Source organism: Haliotis cracherodii, unplaced genomic scaffold (genome assembly GCF_022045235.1).
Source record: "Haliotis cracherodii isolate W230 unplaced genomic scaffold, xgHalCrac1.p SCAF_3, whole genome shotgun sequence".
In the NCBI taxonomy this organism is placed as follows: Eukaryota; Metazoa; Mollusca; class Gastropoda; order Lepetellida; family Haliotidae; genus Haliotis; species Haliotis cracherodii.
In genome coordinates this window covers 661,616-685,794 of record NW_027266286.1, presented here as the reverse complement: position 1 = coordinate 685,794, position 24,179 = coordinate 661,616, and positions in this window count along the sequence as shown.

The following is a 24,179-nucleotide window of genomic DNA, read 5'->3' as shown; positions in this document are numbered from 1 at the left end:
TCCCTCGGTAGTTACTTAGATAAGTCTCTCATTGTAGAGCTTGAGGTAGTGAGCTTGGAAGGACACGTCTCCACGGGGCGAGTGTCCAAGCCGAGACCAGCTCATCATTGAGACTCTTTTATTACGTTCTTCTACGTCAAGGCAACCAAGCGGTACTTGCGCCACCATTTTGGAAGAGTGCGCATGGGCTTCGAACTGTTGCAGTGATTAATTTGCTTTCTCTAAGCGGTTCGTGGCTTACAACGTGCCGTTACACTACCAGTTGTCGGATTTTCATTTTTGTGGAAGCCTCAGTGGCTGAGGGGGTTAGACAATAACATTCCTGAAAGCCTAACAACTGCACCAGACGCCAACCAACATATTACGTACTGATCGAAAAGAAAACTTCAATGTGCATATGCGGAAAATATATTCCTTTATGTATTTGAACAATCATCAAATTCACATCAGCATGAATGACTTTTATCTGTTGAATGCAGAGGTAACATGCATTTACAGCGTATTCCAGCGGTTAGCCTGTGGCATATCATCTTGTGTAGAAATACAGGACACTGCTGTACTTAAATTGGCGAATACAACCAGGTGTTTCTCACGGCCTCGTAATGTTAATGTCACGGTTTGTTTGACACCACGTTCTTTTCAAACATGGTCTGTCATTGCAATCTATTGTTAGTAATAGTCGCATTATTAAATGTTGCATTGAAATGAAGTTCACATTGCATAAGCGCCCTAGTGTAAACAACCATGAAATACATGTAGCTACGCATGGACTTGCACACATCTTGATATTTGAATACTGTACAGAACATGTTTTGTGTCTTACCTGTCACCCACACGCACAACAGTTATAGATTGATGTGACGGGACTAAAGAAGAGAATGTGATCATGCGACAACCGGAAACACGTAATTAAATTCATATCATCAATGAAGACCTTCAAAACATTCACAAAGGACGTTTGCAACCTGGAACATTAGTATTCAAAGCCCATGTCAGCTTGTTTGTGTGTGGGCAGGCCCATGGGCGACATAGTTCGACGAGATTTCGAAACATTATTTTTTCAATTTTTCTTCCTTAGTGTGGACCACTGATGGTCCCAATGAAATCAGCAAAGATGAATTTTGGAAATACCTTTGACCGAAACTGGCCACAGCATGGACCGTTCCTGGACAAATGGGTTCCAGACTTAATATATTTCATCTTTGGATTAACAATATAATGCTTACTGAATATAGTTCAAGTTTTAACTTTCTTGTAATGTGGAACATTTTTGTTTTCGCTGCAGTCAGTGGCAAAAGGATACAACAGCATTCCAGGAAATACACACGGAAATTGAGGACTACACCAAATACACCAGGGGCTGTGAATGATGCAAACGTAAGTGCGGAAACTGTTGTTAAATACCATGAGCTACTTGATCAAGTATATATATATAATGCCTGCTTTAGATTTTTTCAGAATTTGTTTTGTTTCAGAAAAGTGCATCAAGGTAAAACCAAAGAAAGAAGATTCTGACAATCAATAATTTAGAAAGTTGTAAAAGTTTTCTAAAAATGTTAAAATCTCCACAGAAATGAGTCTTGAAGTTCTTTGTTGATTAAATGTTGAGGACATGGCAAGGATTACCATGTCGGTCATTGGTATTGTGTTTTCTGCAGTACATGCCTGAAGGATTACAGTCCCTGACTATTTGTATCTTGTTAACAGTGACTGGGTGTTGTACGTTTTGAACATTGGCAGCAAAACACTGAGCTTTACCAACACTCTGGTTCGTTTTCAAAACATTTTAGAAACGTTATAACCAAACGTTCACAGGAAACGTTCGTTAAGCATATTGGAATATTTTACAGAAACGATGTAATCAAATGTTCACAGAATTTGTTTTAAAACGTTTCTGGAACCAGACAAATTTACATGAATAAAAAAACGTTTTCAAAAGCATTTCTGCAATATTTTACAAAAAAAACATTTTTGAAATGTTATAACCAAATGTTTCCGGAAAATGTTTCTAAAACCATATAAAATCATGTGAACAAAACATTTTTTAAACATTTCCTGAACGTTTCATAAAATGTTTTACGGATGTTTATATAACAGTTTCGTTTTAGCGGGGCTGATTGGTTACCCGTGATCTTTAAAGATTTCGACAAAGGGCGCATGTTAATTAATTTCTTCAACCTAAACAAAAAGAACGGCGGAAGCTCATCGGATGTCATCATTTGGAAATACCCCTGATGGTTATAGTTAAATAATAATTTTAAAAAGGCATCCCTGCGGTGAAAGCATTTTCAGATTTCAGATAGCGTGGATAATAGACTACTACTACCTTGTTGCCATCCACGTTTTCTGGTATACTCTACACCTGAGTATTTGTCGTCATTCACTTGCTGCTCAGTTAATGAATTTATTACAGGTATAATTAGTGATAAAGGTTCCCATTTGGCATTTCTTGTGTCTAGGGTAATTATTCAATCTAAATCCAGGTTTGAAGTGAGGTGAAATGTGTTTTGTTTCATGTAATATGCACGTGGCAGCCCAAGCAAGAGATGAATGATCAGTTAATTTACCTTTTTGTAAATCAACGGATCATTCCTAGCCATCAAAGGATTAACAGAAAATACGTTATCATGCACAGTGGATATGTCAAAAGTAAGTGTTTACATGTCTAGGTTTACTAAAGCAAAGGGAATACACTCATATCATGGCGTGAAGTGTCGATATAAAAACAACATGCTTTGTTCAAAGGGTTCACCGATAGTACGTTGATTGATTGCTCATTGTTATCTAACTCAATGTATTTTTTTAAGAACCGTGGACGTTATGAAAATAGTTGTCACGCGAGCTTTCTTAAGATCCGACCTCCAAACACACAGGTTTCGGAGTCAATACCACACAACCAAAACCACACAATCCTTCAGACTCCCAAACAACCAATCAATATTCACGGCAGAACCAATGGGCATAACCAAGGATCCAAAAACCACAAAAAAATCCTAATACTTACCGACTCCCTAAGTGGACTGTAAGCCCTCCAAAACAAAAATACCAAAAAACCGACCTAAATTAATAAATAAAATACTTAAAAGCTCCAACGACCTAACTAATGCAGGAAAACAAACAACATTATTATGGTTCCCCGCCCACGTAGGTATATACGGTAATGAAAACGCCGATAAAGCAGCTAAACTAGCCCTCAAAATACCAGAAATAAGCTTAAACCTACCCATCTCAAAATCAGAAATTAAAAGTGTAAACAAGCAGAAAATCACCAAAAAATGGCTTAAACCTATATCTAAACTCAAATAGCCAAATAAAAAAAGTACTCAGCAAACCACTAACCAAACCAAAAATTCTTCATCCATCAAAAAAGATCGACAGAGTAATCACTAAACTCCAAAAGGACACACCAACCTAAATAACCACCTAAAAATATAAAAAAAACACACTAGGGGTAACAGCCCACACTGCAAACAACTAGAAACCTCAGAACATGCACTCATCCACTGCACACACTACCTAACACATCTAACCGCATTACAAACCACCCTCAATCTAAACAAGGCTCTCACTCTAAAAGCAATACTAAACCCACAAATAAACTAGAAAACTTCAAGGCCATAGGCTTTTTCTTAAACAAAACGGAACTAAAAAAACGCATCTAAAAACAAAATAATCTACCAAATCAAAATCACAAAAACAAACAAACATCCACCATACCCAGCTCCCTTAGTTCTCCTACCCAACCCCATCGGCATCTATTCCAAATCTCAAAATTCCCAAATTCTATATAAGCAACCCCTAAAGCTCCCTCTTGGGTTGCACACACCACTTTCGCCCCTTTCGGAAACACATTTAATGGTCTGGCCGGGCCCGTGTGCGAAATACGCATCAGTCGGAAAGCGTACGTTAAATCTCCAAAGTAAGTAAGGGCTTTCTCAGCTTACCTTTGGGACTTGACACCGATATGAAACACCTGAAACAAACTAAGTGATTAGTTGAGAAACGAACACGGGTTATAATATGCCGACAGGACAATTTAGTTTAAAATATTTATTTGTTACAGAGACATGTGACATGGAATAAGTTTCTTTGTACAGCTGCAGACTTGTGGTATATTGTTCCTTTATGTGGATATTCAGGGATACATTCCTCGAATAAGGAAGCTGCCTAAAATTATACATATAAATTTGGTAGGTTGTTATTATGATATTTGCATTTTGTTTTACTTCATTTGTTGTGGCATTGAACAGATTCATTCTTGCTCTTCTTCGTCTTGGTTGGGAAGTTCTTCGATGCGCGATTCACGTTGTTTTCACAAGTCTTTTTCTTTCTAAGCTTGTATATATTAGCCAAATTGTAAAATGTGATTCTCTCAGGCAATTTATAAAGTGTCTAAATATTTCATTCATTTTGACTGAAAATGCTCACCAATTATTTAAATGATTTTGACGGTCAAAAGAGCTTTAGAGCACCACAATAGATTATTTATGCTAGGATTAGAAGCCAAACAATACAGAAATGTACTTTTAATCCTAACATTTTCAGTCTCTTGAAACATAACAAAATGTTTTGAGTTCGTTATCATAACAATACAGATTGACATATTTGTCAGTCAATTTATGAAATAAGTGAATATGATAAGTGAATAAGTGCACAGGTCGCAAACTAGTCTAGATTTCATCCGGGTCCTCACGGGGGAAAAACAACAACAAAGTCAACAACCAGTCCCGTGGAATTGCTTTAGATCAGTGCCCCTTTAATGACTTTGTTTTGTACTAGTCTTGTAAGTAGATTTTATTTCTTCCAAATGTTCTATTGCGAACACATATAGAGTCAGCGCTCATTATTGCCATATCTATTGCACAAATAAATGAACATATCATCATAAACTTACTTGAGCTCACTGTGAGTTCTGAAGTCAAATCTCTGTAAGGCATCCTGCACGGCTTCGTTCACCTTCATATGTACGATAGAAAAATCTGCGATTCTGTGTGTTCAGAGTTTGACTGCATTTTTCTGACAGGTGTTCGTTTATTTACTAAAATTCCACAAATTCATAAATTACATTGAGTTGCTCGCCTCTTCTCCAGTTGCTCACACTCTCCACTGATGCCAGCTGCCTTGGTTACCTGGAGTCTGGATATAACTAATAACAAACTCTGTTCTAATTATGCTAATCGAGGAAGTGCATTATACTGGATGACTAACTTAGTTATCCTGTCACACTAATCCTTGTTTACAATGTCAATTGACTAAACAGACATCCTTTTTATATATTTAAGTAGAAGTATCACAATAGACAGTGCATACCACTGCTTGTCATGCCATGACTTAACAGAAACATGCGTATTAAATTGCATATATTCATATTTGCCGCTTGACTAATGTATTTTACCGTCACTGTTTAAAACTATTCTGAACTACTTGTATGTATAGATTAAGTAAGGATAAGAAATTTATGGATGAACAACTTCTTTATTACAATTAAGAGCGACGTTTCGGTGTAGGTTCTAACACCGTTATCAAGCAAGTGATTTACAGAGTTCTTACTTACTTACTTAGGAGATTTAACGTGCGCTTTCCGACTGATGCGTATTTCGCACACGGGCCCGGTCAGGCCATTTAATGTGTTTCCGAAAGGGGCGAGGGTGGACTGTGCAACCCAAGAGGGGGCTTTAGGGGTTGCTTATATAGAATTTGGGAATTTTGAGATTTGGAATAGATGCCGATGGGATTGGGTAGGAGAACTAAGGGAGCTGGGTATGGTGGATGATTGTTTGTTTTTGTGATTTTGATTTGGTAGGTTATTATGGTTTTAGATGCGTTTTATTAGTTCCGTTTTTATTAAGAATACGCCTAAGGCCTTGAAGTTTTCTAGTTTATTTTGTGGGTTTAGTATTGCTTCTAGAGTGAGAGCCTTGTTTAAATTGAGGGTGGTTTGTAATGCGGTTCGATGTGTTAGGTAGTGTGTGCAGTGGATGAGTGCGTGTTCTGGGGTTTCTGGTTGTTTGCAGTGTGGGCAGTTACCTGTAGTGTGTTTTTTTAATTTTTTTAGGTGGTTATTTAGGTTGGTGTGTCCTGTTTGGAGTTTAGTGATTACTCTGTCGATTTTTTTGGATGGATGGAGAATTTTTGGTTTGGTTAGTGGTTTGCTGAGCACTCTTTTGATTTGGCTATTTGAGTTTAGATATAGGTTATGCCATTTTTTTGTGATTTTTTGTTTGTTTACACTTTTAATTTCTGATTTTGAGATGGGTAAGTTTAAGCTTATTTCTGGGATTTTGAGTGATAGTTTAGCTGCTTTATCGGCGTTTTCATTACCGTGTATTCCTACGTGGGCGGGTATCCACAAGAAGGTTATTTGTTTGCCTGCTTTTGTTAGGTCGTTGGAGCTTTTAAGTATTTGATTTATTAATTTAGGTCGGTTTTTGGTATTTTTGTTTTGGAGGGCTTGTAGTCCACTTAGGGAGTCAGTAAGTATTAGGATTTTTTGGTTGTTTTTGGATTCTTGATTGTGGAGGGCTGAGGCCATGCCCATTAGTTCGGCCGTGAATATTGATTGGTTATTTGGGAGTCGGAAGGATTGTGTGGTTTTAGTTGGTTGTGTGGTATGGACTCCGAAACCCGTGTGTTTGGAGGTCGGATCTGAGGATCCGTCCGTGTAAATGTGACACCAATTTGGCCAATTTTTGTGTATGTATGCTAGTGTGGTAGTTTTAGCTATGTTTGGGTCGGTTTGTTTATTTATTTGGCTAGCTAGTGTTGTGTCTATTTTGGGTATTTTAAGTTTAGGGGTGAACAGAGTGCAGTAAGCAAGTATATATACACGTAGGAGGCAATGTTTATACAGTAGGGTAGATATTGTTATACTGGAGTAGAGAAGCCTGTTGTGTACACACAAGGGCAGTGATGATAACCATCGGAGAAGTCAGTGCCATGAAACAAAGGATGAAGCCAGTAATGTAAACAAAGGGATTATGGCTGATTGGGGTCTTTGGGGCCTTTGATGAGTTGATGGTACGCCAGGGGTATGTAATAGCCTTGGTCACAGTTGATTGAGGGCTGAAGTCTTTTGATGTTGATGGCTTCATGTAGTTTCCTGATCTTGAAGTCTTTGAGGTTGGTGGCGAGGGTTGTGACTCTCTCCCACTGGATGTTGTGGCTTGGGTTGTCACGGATGTGGTCTGATAGAGCTGATTTAGAGTCATCTTTGGAGACTGAGCTTTGATGTTCTTTAATTCGGGTTTTGAGGGGCCTAGATGTTTCTCCTATGTAAGCTTGTCCACAATTGCACGGAATGTGGTACACTGTTCCTGATGGTTCTGGCTTGTGGCTGGATGGTGGTTTCCCTGTGGCTTTAATTGTGTTCTGAATAGTATGACTTCTTTTGAAGACTACATCAATCTTGGCCTGTTTCTTTAAGAGTCTCTGGATTTTGTGGCTAACTGTTCCAAAGTAGGGGAGGCTGATCACAAAGGGTGCAGACTGTGGACGTGGGGATTTCTGGGATTTCTTGGTGATGGTCTTTATCGTTTGTTGTACTAGTTGCTCAGGATAGCAGTTATGCTGTGTAAATACTTGTTTGAGGTGGCTAAGTTCAGTAGTTAAAATCTGCTTTGTGGAACAGATGCTGTGGGCTCGTCTTGCTCTTAATTGTAATAAAGAAGTTGTTCATCCATAAATTTCTTATTCTTACTTAGTACTCCAACTTCTAAATGCCTATCAAAGAAGTTATGTATAGATTATCTTATTTGTAAACAGTAGGCGAACGTATTATATATCTAATTGTTACAAAAGTCTGCTCAAATCTTCTATTTCTTTATTATGTAAAATGCTGTCAACATTAATAAATGCCAAATATTTCAAAACACTCCAAATATGGTTGTTATAATGAACATAGTTTTAAAGTATAATTATCACATGCAATAATACTGTCCGGTATTATTAGTATTACTATTTTCAATATCAACCACATATTGTGAGAATCCAATAAGAAGAAACTGAGTGAAGGAGTGATAAAATCTATCCATATATACTAAATTGTATATTTTTGGATATACCAAATATACAAATTGTTTATTTTGTATATATTGGAATTTTCCCTTGTGTTTCAGTAAAGTTGATGCTGCTCTCAGAAAGCTGATTACAGTAAAGTTGATGCTGCTCTGGGAAGGTTGATTACAATAATGTTGATGTTGCTCTAAGAACGCAGAGTACAGTGAGGTTGATGCTGCTCTATGAATGCTTAATGCAGTGAGGTTGATTCTGCTCTAAGAACGCTGAGTACAGTGAGGTTGATGCTGCTCTAAGAACGCAGAGTACAGTGAGGTTGATGCTGCTCTAAGAACGCTGAATACAGTGAGGTTGATTCTGCTCTAAGAACGCTGAGTACAGTGAGGTTGATGCTGCTCTATGAACGCTTAATGCAGTGAGGTTGATTCTGCTCTAGGAACGCTGAGTACAGTGAGGTTGGTGTTGCTCTAAGAACGCCGAATACAGTGAGGTGGATGTTGCTCCAAGAACGCTGAATACAGTGAGGTTGATGTTGCTCTAAGAACGCTAAATACAGGAAAGTTGATGCTGCTCTGGGAAGGTTGATTACGATAAAGTTGATGTTGCTCTAAGAACGCTGAGTACAGTGAGGTTGATGTTGCCCTAAGGACGCTGAATACAGGAAAGTTGATGCTGCTCTGGGAAGGTTGATTACAATAAAGTTGATTCTGCACTATGAACGCTGAGTACAGTGAAGTTGGTGTTGCTCTAAGAACGCCGAATACAGTGAGGTGGATGTTGCTCTAAGAACGCCGAATACAGTGAGGTGGATGTTGCTCCAAGAACGCCGAATACAGTGAGGTGGATGTTGCTCCAAGAACGCTGAATACAATGAGGTTTATGTTGCTCTAGGAACGCTGAGTACAGTGAGGTTGATGTTGCTGTTTTACGCTAATTACAGAAATGTTCATTCTGCTCTGGGAACGTTGATTACAGTAAAGTTGATATTGCTCTAAGAACGCTGAAAACAGTGAGGTTGATGTTGCTCTAAGAACGCTGAAAACAGTGAGGTTGACGTTACTGTAAGAACGCTAAAATGAGTAAAGTTGATGTTGCTCTAAGAACGCTGAATACAGTGAGATTGATGTTGCTCTAAGAACGCTGATTACAGGAAAGTTGATGCTGTTCTATGAATGATGAATACAATGAGGTTGATGTTGCTTCAAGAACGCTGAATACAGTGAGGTTGATGCTGTTCTATAACGCTGAACACAGTGAGGATGATGCTCTTCTATGAACGGTGAGTACAGTGAGGTTCATCCTGCTCTACGAACTCTGAATACAGTGAGGTTGAAGCTGCTCTAAAAACGATGAATACAGGAAAGTTAATTTGTTCTATGAACGCTGAATACAGCGAGGTTGATGTTGCTCTAAGAACGCTGAATACAGTGAGGTTGATGTTGCTCTAAGAACGCTAAAATGAGTAAGGTTGATGTTGCTCTAAGAACGCTGAGTACAATGAGGTTAATGCTGCTCTAAGAACGTTGAATACAGTGAGAGTGATGCTGCTCTTAGAACGCTGAATACAGTGAGAGTGATGCTGCTCTAAGAACGCTGAATACAGTGAGGTTGATGTTGCTCTCAGAACGCTGAATCCAGTGAGGTTTATGCTGTTCTAAGAACGCTGAATACAGTGAGAGTGATGCTGCTCTAAGAACGCTGAATACAGTGAGATTGATGTTGCTCTAAGAACGCTAAAATGAGTAAGGTTGATGTTGCTCTAAGAACGCTGAATACAGTGAGGTTGATGTTGCTCTAAGAACGCTGAATACATTGAGGTTGACGTTACTGTAAGAACGCTAAAATGAGTAAGGTTGATGTTGCTCTAAAAACGCTCAATACAGGAAAGTTGATGCTGTTCTATGAATGCTGAATACAATGAGGTTGATGTTCCTCTAAGAACGCCGAATACAGTGAGATTGATGCTGCTCTAAGAACGCTGAATACAGTGAGATTGATGTTGCTCTATGAACGCTGAATACAGTGAGATTGATGTTGCTCTAAGAACGCTTAATACAGTGAAGTTGATGTTGCTCTAAGAACTCTGAATCAAATCACCAGGCTACCAGATTAAAGCTGATGTGTAATGCCCATCTCCTCTGGGTAATCTAAATACCTAATAGGCTGGTGCGTCAAATCAAAGCGATGTCTCCCAACAGAGAGAAGTGGTTGTTTGAACAAGTGCCTGTTATTACCTGTATCATGCCTGGTTCGGCCTTCAAATACCGGGACACAAATAACACGCGATGTTTTGTCTGTGCACTCACTTAATTAAACGTTTATTGTGCAACTGGAGGGTAACTGCACTGTTACACAAAATGTGGGCTGGGGTCAGCGAATAGAAACAAACGTTTCAACAGGGAATAAAAAAACACATTCATAAGGAATTCTGAATCGATTGTACGATTCCGACTATATGATAAACATTTCAACGCTGTCAAATCTCTTGGTTGAGATTGAAGGCTTGCTATCTGAACATCTGTGGACGCAAGAATTATATTTCAATTTTCCATCTTTTGTAAAACCTGGTGTGGTCTTGGGGTACAAGGAACAAGTCATGGGATACATGTTACATGTTTCCCAAATTGCCTGTCTGGATTACAAATTTCATAGGCATCATATCAACAGCAGCATTGTGATACACTGTCTTCCCTCGACCAGTGTGTAGGCTTACATACATCCGATTGGAATGCACAGATGCGTTACACTGTCTTCCCTCGACCAGTGTGTAGGCTTACATACATCACAAAGGAATGCACAGGTGCGTTACACTGTCTTCCCTCGACCAGTGTGTAGGCTTACATACATCCCAAAGGAATGTACAGGTGCGTTACACTGTCTTCCCTCGACCAGTGTGTAGGCTTACATACACCCCAAAGGAATGTACAGGTGCGTTACACTGTCTTTCCTCGACCAGTATGTAGGCTTACATACATCCCAAAGGAATGTACAGGTGCGTTACACTGTCTTCCCTCGACCAGTGTGTAGGCTTACATACATCCCAAAGGAATGTACAGGTGCGTTACACTGTCTTCCCTCGACCAGTGTGTAGGCTTACATACATCACAAAGGAATGTACAGGTGCGTTACACTGTCTTCCCTCGACCACTGTGTAGACTTACATACACTCAACTCCAAATATAAGCGACAAATCCTTTCCATAGCCACAAGAACTCTCTACGGAAACCAGATTCGATTGTACAACTCTCACTCTAACATGAACATGTATTAATAAATTATTATCAAATATCGATGAATAGTGTTCGTAAAACAGATGAGAGTGAAAACTCTCCTGCCCTACTTGTGTCACCCGTCACAAACACACGCAAAAGCAAGTCAATTGTGCACCTGAAAAAACACTCGGTAACATATATGGTACAAGTCAAAATATATTCGTTGGGGTCATATGCGGATAGAGATGCAAATATCAAAGGTCAAGTAGGGACTACTTTCACTGTTTATAAACAAACATGGCGTCGTCCTTGTCATTCGGCGATCGAGTCAGAATTAACCATCGGGAACCTGTATAAATTACAGGGATAATTGCTATAATTATAAAAAAGAACAGTCGAATATACTGAAAGTCAGTGTCTAACTGTGACGTAGCTGAGGAATAATAATAAGTTTTGGCAACTTTGGAGATATAAATTTCGAAACAATTTTGCGAGAGCAATTGCCTAGCCAAGCGGGATCAGTAGCCATATCTGTGCTTGTAGACCTCTGCGGCTTGGAACCTTTTCCACAAATTAAAATAGTTGAATTTGGCCGAAATATGTTTGAATTGTTATCGTGTTTCGTTTTGTCGCTGTGTGTACATCTGACTGCACTTGTTAACGTTATGACAGGACAGGACGACTGTCAACAACGTCTGACCGTGGCCGTGACGTCTCATAGACTAGGGTTTGAGTAGACTGGTTCCCGTTCGTTCCTGCGACAGACTGGAACGCGGAACAAGTGCAGCGACACCAAGCGGAGGATCCGGGAACCAGTCTAGGGTTTGAGTAGCTTCCCTTTCACAAAGGGCAGTTACTCTGGCGGACAGACCGATGGATTGCCGCGAAAAGCAAGTAAAAACAATGGTAGTTTTGCGTATATGTTGCTTCACCACTGTATAAGAAACAGATTTCAGTTGGAACTATATTGGCTACTGTCCCTGTCCGACTGACACATCAATTACCATGTGACGTAATAAATATTATTGCGCGCATTCCAGGAAAACTCGGTTTCGGTTATGTTTTTGAGAGAGGGAAATTAAAGAATTAAAGTATGACATTATATGATGAAGAGGTTATCACGCTTGTGTGTTTGGGGATGGTAAATTTAATGTATTAGGAATAAACACTATGTATGTAGCTCGCCAAGGCTCGCTAAATACAATGTCTATTCCAAATGCAGGATATTTACCATCCCCAAACACACTCGCGTGATAACCTCTATATATCCTGTTGAAAAATCAAGTCTTTTGACATCATTGAGCTTGGTTCTTTTTTGAGATTGGAAAAGGTCAAGCAAAACTTTGAGTTTCCACATGGTATTAATTTCAATTGTCCCAAAATACTTTCTGTGAATATGAAGAAAGTCCTTCCTTGATTTATCAAAGATTATGGTTAGTCATTGAGACAGGAATTTGGTGGTATATTTGCTGGACCCGGCAATATATTTCTCTCTGTACTAATGTTTTTGAGCTTTGGAATCCAGTACAAAAAGTAGAATAGACATGTCTTTAGGTTTAGGACCAAGTCAAAAGTTAATTATTTTGGCAGATTTCTTCCTCAGTCAACATTGTGCGCTTATATGTGGCATTGTTTCACCTAAACCAAGTTCTCTGATCAAACAGTTAATGACGTGATGATTTCTTAGAAACGTTGTGTTATTTGAGGCCTTGTCAGGGGGAACAACTAAACATGGTACATGTAGGACAGCCAAACTTTGGATGACAGAACGGGTTCTTTCCAAAGCTGTGTTCGCTTGTGTTCAGTTTGTGCATTCTGCTATGACAGCATCACGTACTGATTTAACCCATTCTGTCATACATTCAGCTGGAAGGCACACAAGCCAAGGAATGCATAGTCATGTTAGACTGCCTTCAGTCGATCAGTGTGTAGGCTTACATACACCCAACTCCACAGGAATGCACAAGTGCCTTGTACTGTCTTGAGTGTGAACATCATTCATTTTCCCCGATAACTTTGATTTGTTCACAGATACCAACAAAGGCCCAAATCTACAAGTCTGACACTCTACCATGGTTCCTGTGATAAGGTCTGGGAGTTGTGCCAGGACTCAGTGGTCCATCACGTCCTGAGCCAGGACTCGGGGTTGCTGGGAGCTCGTCCCTCACTCGCTGCTGCCGCCAACATTATCAAAGTTGAAAAGAAAGGGACAGGAAATCTGTATCTCAAGGAGTTTTATTTGTGTTTGTTCACCATATTTCCTTCCAGTGAATAAACAGATGATTTGTTAGCTGCAGCTTTAGATGCCTTTATTTTCTCAAATGACATAGTCCCATATGAATATGAACGTGATGCTAGCAACTAAAAATTCTGACTTTATCACCACTCAGATGAATCATTTGATAACATCAAACAAACCGGGACGTTAATTCCTCTGTTTTGCCACCACTGCCGCAGCCCACTGATAACCGAGGTAATTCAATACAAGATACCCAACAAAGTCGGATTCAATTTGAAGACACTGCTACTTTGCTGGATACAATTGTTCTGACAGGTTTACTTTGAAGTTTTGCCTTCTACAAAAGGGAATGTTTTCTCATGAAATGTATTTATCCTACTCATTGTGTTAATTTCTTTTCATCAAATTCATAGAATTTTTATTCTGTCTTTTACCTCTCAAGATATTGAATCAGTATCTAATATTGCCTCCGGATAAGTTGGGAGTGAGTTTTGGTTTCCTCTGTGTAAAAGCTTTGAAAAGTTTTGAAAACTTGATGTAACTGATCACTTACATGTATTGTGTAGCATCAGCACGGCTGATAAATGTGATTAAAGTAAATACAAAGTTTGCCCAGCCTGACACAGATATCTGAGCAAGTTTCCTCAAGACAGGTGTACATTAACGGTGAAACTGTGTACATCAATACTAGGGGTATAATAGTCTGTGAAACTGTGTACATCAATACTAGGGGTATACTAGTCTGTGAAACTGTATACACCAATACTAGGGGTATACTAGCCGGTGAAACTGTGTACACCAATACTACGGTATACTAGTCTGTGAAACTGTGTACACCAACACTAGGGGTATACTAGCCTGTGAAACTGTGTACACCAAAACTGGGGGTATACTAGCCTGTGAAACTGTGTACACCAATAGTAGGCGTATACTAGTCTGTGAAACTGTGTACACCAATACTGGGGGTATACTAGTCTGTGAAACTGTGTACACCAATACTAGGGTATACTAGTCTGTGAAACTGTGTACACCAATACTGGGGGTATACTAGTCTGTGAAACTGTGTACACCAATACTAGGGGTATACTAGCCTGTGAAACAGTGATCACCAATACTAGGGGTATACTAGCCTGTGAAACTGTGTACACCAATACTAGGGGTATACTAGCCTGTGAAACTGTGTACACCAAAACTGGGAGATACTAGTCTGTGAAACTGTGCACACCAATACTAGGGGGTATACTAGTCTGTGAAACTGTGTACACCAATACTAGGGGGTATACTAGCCTGTGAAACTGTGTACACCAATACTGGGGGTATACTAGCCTGTGAAACTGTGTACACCAATAGTAGGCGTATACTAGTCTGTGAAACTGTGTATACCAATACTGGGGGTATACTAGTTTGTGAAACTGTGTACACCAATACTGGGGGTATACTAGTCTGTGAAACTGTGTACACCAATAGTAGGCGTATACTAGTCTGTGACACTGTGTACACCAATACTAGGGTATACTAGTCTGTGAAACTGTGTACACCAATACTGGGGGTATACTAGTCTGTGAAACTGTGTACACCAATAGTAGGCGTATACTAGCCTGTGAAACTGTGTACACCAATACTAGGGGTATACTAGTCTGTGAAACTGTGTACACCAATACTGGGGATATACTAGCTTGTGAAACTGCTGTACACCAATACTACGGTATACTAGTCTGTGAAACTGTGTACACCAACACTAGGGGTATACTAGCCTGTGAAACTGTGTACACCAATACTGGGGGTATACTAGCCTGTGAAACTGTGTACACCAATAGTAGGCGTATACTAGTCTGTGAAACTGTGTACACCAATACTGGGGGTATACTAGTCTGTGAAACTGTGTACACCCATACTAGGGTATACTAGTCTGTGAAACTGTGTACACCAATACTGGGGGTATACTAGTCTGTGAAACTGTGTACACCAATACTAGGGGTATACTAGCCTGTGAAACAGTGATCACCAATACTAGGGGTATACTAGCCTGTGAAACTGTGTACACCAATACTAGGGGTATACTAGCCTGTGAAACTGTGTACACCAAAACTGGGGGATACTAGTCTGTGAAACTGTGTACACCAATACTAGGGGGTATACTAGCCTGTGAAACTGTGTACACCAATACTGGGGGTATACTAGCCTGTGAAACTGTGTACACCAATAGTAGGCGTATACTAGTCTGTGAAACTGTGTATACCAATACTGGGGGTATACTAGTTTGTGAAACTGTGTACACCAATACTGGGGGTATACTAGTCTGTGAAACTGTGTACACCAATAGTAGGCGTATACTGGTCTGTGACACTGTGTACACCAATACTAGGGTATACTAGTCTGTGAAACTGTGTACACCAATACTGGGGGTATACTAGTCTGTGAAACTGTGTACACCAATAGTAGGCGTATACTAGCCTGTGAAACTGTGTACACCAATACTAGGGGTATACTAGTCTGTGAAACTGTGTACACCAATACTGGGGATATACTAGCTTGTGAAACTGCTGTACACCAATAGTAGGGGTATACTAGTCTGTCAAAATGTGTACACCAATAGTAGGGGTTTACTAGTCTGTCAAAATGTATACACCAATAGTAGGGTATACTAGCCTGTGAAACTGTGTACATCAATACTAGGGGTATACTAGTCTGTGAAACTGTGTTCACCAATACTAGGGGTATACTAGTCTGTGAAACTGTGTACACCAATAGTAGGGTATACTAGCCTGTGAAACTGTGTACACCAATACTAGGGTATACTAGCCTGTGAAACTGTGTACACCAATACTAGGGGTATACTAGTCTGTGAAACTGTGTACACCAATACTAGGTGTCTACTAGCTTGTGAAACTGTGTACACCAATACTAGGGTATACTAGTCTGTGAAACTGTGTACACCAATAGTAGGGTATACTAGCCTGTGAAACTGTGTACACCAATACTAGGGTATACTAGTCTGTGAAACTGTGTACACCAATACTAGGGTATACTAGCCTGTGAAACTGTGTACACCAATAGTAGGGTATACTAGCTTGTGAAACTGTGTACACCAATACTAGGGTATACTAGTCTGTGAAACTGTGTACACCAATACTAGGGTATACTAGCCTGTGAAACTGTGTACACCAATACTAGGGGTATACTAGTCTGTGAAACTGTGTACACCAATACTAGGTGTCTACTAGCTTGTGAAACTGTGTACACCAATACTAGGGTATACTAGTCTGTGAAACTGTGTACACCAATAGTAGGGTATACTAGCCTGTGAAACTGTGATCACCAATAGTAGGGTATACTAGCCTGTGAAACTGTGATAACCAATACTAGGGTATACTAGTCTGTGAAACTGTGTACACCAATACTAGGTGTCTACTAGCTTGTGAAACTGTGTACACCAATACTAGGGTATACTAGTCTGTGAAACTGTGTACACCAACATTAGGGGTATACTAGCCTGTGAAACTGTGATCACCAATACTAGGGTATACTAGCCTGTGAAACTGTGATCACCAATACTAGGGTATACTAGTCTGTGAAACTGTGTACACCAATACTAGGTGTCTACTAGCTTGTGAAACTGTGTACACCAATACTAGGGTATACTAGTCTGTGAAACTGTGTACACCAACATTAGGGGTATACTAGCCTGTGAAACTGTGATCACCAATACTAGGGCTATACTAGCTTGTGAAACAGTGTACACCAATACTAGGTGTCTACTAGTCTGTGAAACTCTGTACACCAATACTAGGGTATACTAGTCTGTGAAACTATGTACACCAATAGTAGGTGTATTCTAGCCTGTGAAACTGTGTACACCAATACTAGGGCTATACTAGCTTGTGAAACAGTGTACACCAATACTAGGTGTATACTAGTCTGTGAAACTCTGTACACCAATACTAGGTGTATTCTAGTCTGTGAAACTGTGTACACCAATAGTAGGGGTATACTAGCCTGTGAAACTGTGTACACCAATACTGGGGGTATACTAGTCTGTGAAACTGTATACACCAATACTAGGGGGTATACTAGCCTGTGAAACTGTATACACCAATACTAGGGGTATACTAGTCTTTGAAACTCTCAGTGATAATGTGGTGAGGACAGTGAAAATATCAATATTTAAACTCAACTCCGCAATGGACAGAAGCAATGAAATTACAAAACACTGATACTGAACAAAGTACTGTCAGAAATGCTAGAAATATGTTCTTTTCCGGTTCTTTTTTTTTTAAATATAACTGTTACAGTTATAAAAAATAACACAAATCTAGCCTTTCGTAACTAAACCTGTGATTATTCTCAAATGTAAGTTTACATATAAAATCCCAGTACATGTATGTGACACAGTATAGGAAACGTGCTACAAGTGATGACCTGACACCAGTCCCGTGTCATCTCGAAGTTGATATTAGTGTTTTCAAAAACAGCGAACAAGTACATGTTTCGTTTCTTTCTCAATTATTAAAAGGGAAGGCAATGTATTTGAAATTAATGAAACGGGATAATTCTTGATAAATATATGTTGAGAAACATTAACAATAACTTGTATTGGTTTCCTTTCCTCAACGTTTGTGCTGCTGTAACATGTAAATGGTTTTATAAGAAGTTGAAAACAATTCTCTTCCTTAGGTGTATCACCTCTAAATGCCTCTCAAAGACTTGATTGTGTTATTGTCATACAAACCCAGTTGTAATGACAGGGGAAGTTCAACGCACACAGTGCCATTTAGAAAGTGTTAAAATGTAACAAATGTTACATAAGAAAGTGCTATCCCAAATAACATTTGTTACAAGTACTCTACGGTATGTTTTAATGTCTTTTGTACATACATTCATTCATTATGTGGATAATAATAATTGACGTGTTTAAAATCTTCTTTTTGACAGACAGTTACTGAATAGTCTGTTGTACACATATTTGCACTTATCCGGCATCTGTCCGAGCACCGTGCAGCAAGGCTGATATCTATGCCGTCATGTTGACGCTAATGACGGTCTTTTTCTGGAACATGATCTTCAGCCTCAAGCCATACCTCTCGGGTAATTCTCGGAAAGGATTCGTGTATCAAGTCTTTAACTTGGAGAGTTTAAGTGGGAAGTTATGTCTTGATATTTCTCAGCTCAGTACGACGCGTTCACAGAATTGACGTCACCAGGACACCACGACACAGGGTTCACAACGTCACAGTTCACGTCACAACGTCACAGAGTTCACAACGTCACAACGTCACAGAGTTCACGTCACAACATCACAGAGTTCACAACGTCACAGAGTTCACAACGTCACAACGTCACAGAGTTCACGTCACAACATCACAGAGTTCACAACGTCACAGAGTTCACAACGTCACAACGTCACAGAGTTCACGTCACAACATCACAGAGTTCACAACGTCACAGAGTTCACAACGTCACAACGTCACAGAGTTCACGTCACAACATCACAGAGTTCACAACGTCACAACGTCATAGAGTTCACAACGTCTGACAGACGAACGTCACACAACGCGGTCATGTTGTGCAGCCATGGCGTCTGTCTTACACTGAATAGGTTTCTTATTTTCTCCAGATTGTCTGACGTTGATATTACAGGGTGTCAGGTAATCCTGGATCGTGGACGTCAGATTTCTCATATTTGGTATGGGGCGGTTGGGTAACCTCGTGGTTAAAGCGTTCGCTCGTCACGCCGATGACCCGGGTTCGACTCCCGACATGGGTTCAATGTGTGACGCCTATTTCTGGTGTCCCCCACTGTGCTGTTGCTGGAATATTTTGCTTAAAGCGGCGTAAAACCATACTCACTCACTCATAGTTGGCGTGACGTCCCCTGTCTCACTGACACTGGGGCAACTGGCGTTGTTCATGGCGATGACCCTGGGGTTAGTGAGATTGGCAGTAACTGATGAACTTCCATCAAATATATGAAAACATTATCATTGATTTCCTAGTGATTGTCACTTCTCTTTTTCATCCCAGAGGCAAGGTCACACCCATCAATACGTCCCGCAAACCGTTTTAAGGAGAAAGACGTCGTGATTACCCTTATCGGGTGGTACTATTGGTGTTGCGTACATCTGACGGTAGTCACAACGTCTTGTTGTCGGCATGCATGGCACACAGATAATGTGACCGCATGGATGTGACAGAACACTGCTCTCACATAGACACGTGCGGTGTACCTAGATCCTATTTCAGAGGGATGCTTAAATGTAGTCTCTGTGAAACATTGATTGTGTCTTTAATTTCCTCCAGAAAACCTCGGAAAACTATTCGCCATCATCAGCTCTGCTTATACTGCACGCCTTTACTGAAGTTGGCCAACAGCCTTGTGCTTCACGGTTTGATTTTGAGACCCCTGTGCCTTGTATGTTTCATTTATCGCACAGTAGACCTTTTGGTTCACTTCTGGACAAGTTTGATCAAACACCCTATCCAAACTATTAAAGGCTTCTCCCCGACCTTTCCCAATTGTATGAACTCAAACACACTTGCTACGAATGCCGCAATGTCGTGAAGCGTGAACTACGAACGTATAATTAATGCTCCATGCATCATGGCGGCCGTGCTGGCAAAAGAGATAGATGGTCAGTTTCTTATTTGTTTGACGAACATCCATTATTTTCAAAACATTTACGTCTTTCTGTGAAGAAATTAATTTAAAGTACATTTATGTCTAATTTGCAGTTCTAAGGTTTGCTTCAGACTACAGTTATAGGACATCACAACTCAACCGTTTGTGTGAGTAGCGGTGCTACTGGTAGGGCAGGATATGCTTACCCTTTTCGTAAACTATTCATATAAGTTTCATCTCTATTTTACCGAGTTTGTTTCGTCCGATGATCGGGACTTGTTACTCTCTGGTGTTGACGTTATATATACTCTTCCAAACAAGAAACGCAATACGGATATTGTTCGCCATAATAGCCAAATTAACGGACCAAGAGATGCAAAATGAAGAGGTTTAATGTGTTATAGAGGCAGTGACAAATTTCCCGGATCAAAATGATCACAACAAGGACATGCAAACTGTTCGTCGGGAAACACGTACGATTCGGAAAAAACACATCAAGTGCATTAACAAAAGGGCCATGGAACTGCACGTATTGTACGTGCAACAGCACTATGAACGGTATTTAAGTGGTCAATATCCAGGGCAATCTTACGGTTCAACGATACATCAAGGAAATTCGACACACGTCCTCCCAATTGCAGTCAATTCACCTTGGACTTTTCCTGTATATATATCCTCTTCAAAAAAATAAATACACTCTTAAAAAAAAGAAACGCACACGTACAGGTAGTATGTAGTTCCTTGAATCTGACTACACAAAAAAAACGGTATATAGATTGGATATATGTTATTGGAAAATGTTGGTGTCTGATATTCGACAGACGGTGCGTCACAACGCAGCCATTGTCGATTTGCAATGTCTTAAACGGCCTTTTTTTCACACTTGATAACAAATGTCATGGAGAAAAACAGTCAAGCAAAATGCACGTGCAAGTTATGGCATTCGTAACTCGTGGTAGGGGCTATAAAAAGGCAAGCAAAAGCCAATAATTCGTCATTAAATTGTCAACATTTTTCAAGTTCGAAAAAATGCAGAGAGTCAGGGCTGCCGACGCTGCCAACATCAACGTCGTGCCCTGGCCATCGAGATCTCCAGATCTCAACCCAATCGAACGCCTCTGGGATGAACTCGATCGACGTGTACGTCAACGTCAGAACACGCCACAGACACTCCGACAACTGGCCAACGCGTTACAAGCAGAATGGTGCAGGACAGAATTCGTACACCTATCCAGTCAGTGCCGAGGAGATGCAGAGCCGTGATTGCTGCCCGGGGCGGTCACACGAGATACTGATTTCTGCGCAACCTTGTGGCCTAATGTGACATGACAATGAACAGTTTTCAACGCCTTTGTACAACGACAACATGTGACTATCGAGCTCCAAGATTTCATATTTGTATGTATGATATTAAGTTAAATAGATCGACTTCATTAGGTACAATACATTTACTTAATATTTACCTGTGCGTTTTGTTTTTTGAAGAGTGTATATACCATATATTCGTGTGATACTTTATCTTGTGAAATATCAAAGATAATCTTGTACAACCCCTAGGTAGGTCAACCGATCGGTCGTTATTCAAAGTTTTAAAAGCAGAGTTATAATAAATGCTGTAATTATCTAAAAGCCGAAAAGCATTTTCCGAGCATTTCCGACTGTGGAAGGAGCCAAACAATTTAACACAAACTCCAGCCTGGCCAGCGAACAATACAATTCTCTGGGTATAACCTGCGGACACATTATGACTTCTTACTGAACAACATAGTTTTTTGACAAAAATATCCTGGACAGGTGAGTATGTTGTTACGAAGCTTTTAGTAATATTACAGCAATATCTCGGCGGGGTGCACACGAAATGGGCTTCACACATTGCACCCATGTGGGGAATCGAACCCGGGTCTTCGGCGTGACGAGCGAACGCTTAAACCATAAGGCCACCTCACCGACCCGCGCGGGACAGGCATGCTATGACAGCTACGTTCACATCATGTAATCGCTGTGTGGTTCTCTCTGTCAACGTCACTCAGTCATTCAGTGTTTCAGTTCAATTGGTTTCTACTGAAAGCAGCATGGTTCTACGAAACAGTAATCTTCTAACATCCCAGGGGGATAAGTGTACTCTATTAAATTAATGACGAGATTTTTGCCCTCAGCGATCTCACTTCCTAAACGTCCACCTCATTTAGTCCCATTAACCATGACCGCATTTAGCACCACTTGTCTCTGGGTTGAAACCAGTAGATGGCTTATCAAGACAAGACGAGGTTAGTTTTCACAAAAATCACTTTTGATCAACAGCCTGGGTTCTCAACGCTCTGGTGATGAGAGATATCACAATTTACTCTGCTTTGTGTCGTTTCTGATTTATACTGGACTAAATTCATATATTTTTTATAACTCTTTTTCCACATAGCAAAGAACGAGTTTCAGTTTTATTTATATTCACGTTTCATGTTTATGTAAGTAAATCAGTTAACCAATCAAACCAACTAAATATCGCCATAAAGATTAAAAGATATCCTCAAGTGTAATTCTAGCACCGCAAAGGTTCAAAGTTCCCTGTTATCTTTCAACAAGGTCACTTGAGCACCCAAAGTTCCCTGTTATCTTTCAACAAGGTCACTTGAGCACCCAAATTTCCCTCATTCTGAAACTTGAAGACACAAAATAAGCCTGCAGTTCGATGCACCGCTGGCTACTAACATGGTCATTTAGACACACATCTAATTGGACTCTAGGAGATTGAATCTGTAGAAAGAGCCAAAGGTTTGATTCTTCCGTCGACATTTCTAAAACTGAAAAACATGAAAGCAGAAATTCATAGAGGTGTTTGTGTTTCCGACCTACAACATAGCATGTGCATCAGGTCATGTCACGTGACGTCAGCCGTGCTGGGTGTCTCCTCTGATGCGCTGTGGGACATGGATGGAGTTTTATTGTCACAATAGGAGCCGATCATATCCTATTTTGGAGGCGGGTGGCTTGGTGGGGTGAGGGTGCGGTTGGGATGGTGGGATAATTCAAAACAAGCAAGGTAGTGCCAGACAGCTTCTGGCGACATCATAAAATGTTCCCGACGAATCAGCATGCCCACGGATATTTATTTTACAAGTTGTTTTAATTTTAGCCAATATTACGGCAGGGGACATCAGGAATGGTCTTCCTACTTTGGGGTACACGGGTGGCACAGTGCAGAGATTCGCTGTGCAGAGTTGCGTCCTTTGGGCACGCCAGAAACCTATGATTGTGGGTTCGAATCCCGGTTCGCCCCGATTATGTTTCTAGGTTTGTCAGCACCATCCCCGTGCTCGTGGGTTTCACCGAAGTGGTAAACGTCTGAGACATGCATCACTTCGGGCTTTCCTCTCACATTAAGCTGACACGCCGTGATATAACTGGAATACCGTTTAAAGTCTTCATACTTTTTATCCGTGATTCATTCTGATGTTATTGATGTTGTTATCACGAGCATGCAATGGCAGTTCGGAAATATCCTGCCCCAGAATACCAACAGGGGGTGAGGTGAGGTGAAATGGGGTTTAACGTCGCGTCCAAGATTATTGCACTTATATAGCGACGTGCATGCATGTGTGGATCGATGCTCATCATATTAATCACTAGATTGTCTGGTTCAGATTCGATTATTTACAGACCGCCGTCATATAGCTGGAATATTACTAAGTGCGGTGTAAAACAATAAACCAACCAACCAACTCTACCAGTAGAGGAAAGAAAAAAGTGATATTCTGAATTTTGAATATCGCGTCTTGCTTATTTCGAATGTTTTGTGTTTGTTTCCCTGTAAGAATGCAGAGTGTGTGTCAGGGATGGCACCTCAACTGTTGCCCCGTCCCGCCCTTCACAGTTCAGATCACTTGTCGGTGTAGTTTATAACACAACCCATTCTCCACGTCATCCTCACTTTGATCTTCTTCCGCATTCCCCACAGCCTGCCACTTGCTGCTAAAAGTAGAAAAAACCTGTCAATTTCATTCCCGCGTCCTGACATCCGGATTCCACCATACGAGCGAAGCCAACATAATGTCATTAATAAACATCAGTCATTACAAGGATCAAAGGTTTTTCGCAACATGCA